This window comes from Penaeus vannamei, chromosome 1 (genome assembly GCF_042767895.1).
Source record: "Penaeus vannamei isolate JL-2024 chromosome 1, ASM4276789v1, whole genome shotgun sequence".
NCBI classification, from domain to species: Eukaryota; Metazoa; Arthropoda; class Malacostraca; order Decapoda; family Penaeidae; genus Penaeus; species Penaeus vannamei.
This window is the reverse complement of record NC_091549.1, coordinates 32,026,592-32,028,632: the sequence shown is the minus strand read 5'-3', so window position 1 is coordinate 32,028,632 and position 2,041 is coordinate 32,026,592. Positions and strand designations below refer to the sequence as shown.

At 40.7% G+C, this 2,041-nt stretch overlaps 1 protein-coding gene across 1 annotated transcript in view; it reads left to right on the top strand.

Moving 5' to 3' along the window:
* The first annotated feature begins 440 nt into the window (after positions 1-440).
* Positions 441-2,041, top strand: part of LOC138861797 (growth hormone secretagogue receptor type 1-like) — a 227,225-nt gene continuing 225,624 nt past the window's right edge. The window contains exon 1 of the mRNA XM_070121640.1: positions 441-1,108. The gene's annotated coding sequence lies outside the window, so the exon portion shown is untranslated. The remainder of the gene's footprint in view (positions 1,109-2,041) is intronic.

Sequence of the window (2,041 nt, the reverse complement as noted above, 5' to 3'; positions counted from 1 at the left end):
TATATATATATATATATTTATATTCACATATAGTATATACATATACATAACCACGTCTAAAAAAAAAAAAACGTGTCATAGAACGACAACTGAATAAGAACCAGGGGTTGTTGAGGTAAAGGGGTTAATGGGGAGGGATTGAGGGTAAGGGGGTTAATGGGGAGGGGTTGTTGAGGTTGTGGAAGAGAAAGGGGATGGGGGGAGGGGGTAAGGAGAGAGAGGGATGGATAAGGATAGGGAAGGGGTGTAGATGGAGAGGACTGCACATAAAGGTAGATCATAACAAAAATGGTTATTATAACCCTAACTACAACAGGAAAAACAGATAACAAAGGAAGTTTTACACTCTTGAAGTGCTTCAAAGTGAAAGTGTATTTATGCTCCAGCGCTCAGTAGTCAACAGACCTCTTCCCCATCCATAAAGTTTCATCCCATCCCATCCCATTCGTGTAATCCTGGTAACAAACAAATTCATAGAAATATGAATGATTTGCCATAAGAGTTAATGCTAATAACAACAGCTTTCTTATTCTTATTCTAATAACCTAGTGTTGTTGTGAGGGTTATAACAGCTTGACATTTACGCATATTGCCAGAGCCATCCCATTCAAGTCCACGTCACATGCTTCCCTCACATCCTGCTCTTCGGCTCCGCAGGCGGGCATCGGGGCCGCACTAACTCATAAGCAACACTCAGTAACGCACCGCCACCGTGAACGGTTGTGCAGCTCTTCTGCCGCTCGCTCGCTCGTTCTCGGTGTTCTCTGCTCACCTGCTAGTTTCTTTGTTAGTGACCGCCAGAAACTTGCAGTGGTCTAGACATAATGCACGGATGAAGTAATGTGACAAGTGGTGATCAATATTTAGTTTTCATTCCGAGGGTCTTCAAGCCTTCTGTGAAAAAGAAGAATCGGTCTCACATCCGGCTGGACGAGGGGGACTAGTCGGGAACATTGTGTTTTAAGCCGCGGGAGGGTGCGCTACAGGCTGCCCGTGAAGAATTTGTAGTGTAAAGTATGTCTACCTAACAATAAATGAACTTTGACATTCCTACCAGACAATAGAAATGCTCACCAAGGGCTCGACATTTTCTCGGATTTTTACTAAGGTAGGTGTAAAGAGGCTTTTCAGTAATCTCTCTCATCATGATATGTCATTCGAACACATACCTGGGATTCACGCAACCGCATACACACACACACACACACACACACACACACACACACACACACACACACACACACACACACACACACACACACACACACACACACACACACATATAGTTGCGTCTTTGTACAAAGCGACAACGTTAGTAAAGCGAGCCGCCCGAGGCACTAACCAAACTCTGATCACTTAAACCGAGTTGGCCATTTTGACTTTTATAATTGCATGAACTTGTGGTAAACTTTCGCCTAAAAAGTTATCTCCCATTTTTAGAAAATACCCCTTTAAAAGTGGCTTCTGTATGATTGTTAAACTCTTTATGGTAGTCGTATAAACACACCTTAATTTTTGACAGATTTTGTTAGCTAGGTGTCAGATTAAATCATATTTGTTTTTGTATTTTTCCCCAAAATCTACCTGATAAAAATATCATGAATGTGCTAAGCCTTGGAATGATTTGAGACCATGATTAAACTTTTAAAAACGTGATTTGCCGATTTCTGAAAAATAAACAAATTCCTTTGATTTATTTCTGAACAAATTAACCGTGTCAAGTATGCCATGCTGAGGCATGCAAACTCACATAGACCCGGCTGTTTCAGGAATTAATGTAGAAGCCGAATTCCCTCTACATACAGCAATCATATTTTTGTTTTCGAGGAAAAATCCTAAACAAATGCTTGTACTAACAAGAATTTAATTTTTCTTAGTTTTAGCAATTCAGAGGAATTAAGGAGTGTCAGCGAAGCATCCTTTGACATTTCCCTAGAGTTTACCACTTATTAACCTATGCCACAGCGTATAGAGTTATCTCTCAAAGAAAAGACGTAATGATGAGGTTTGCGTGTCAGACCACATAGATAGTTTTCCTTTT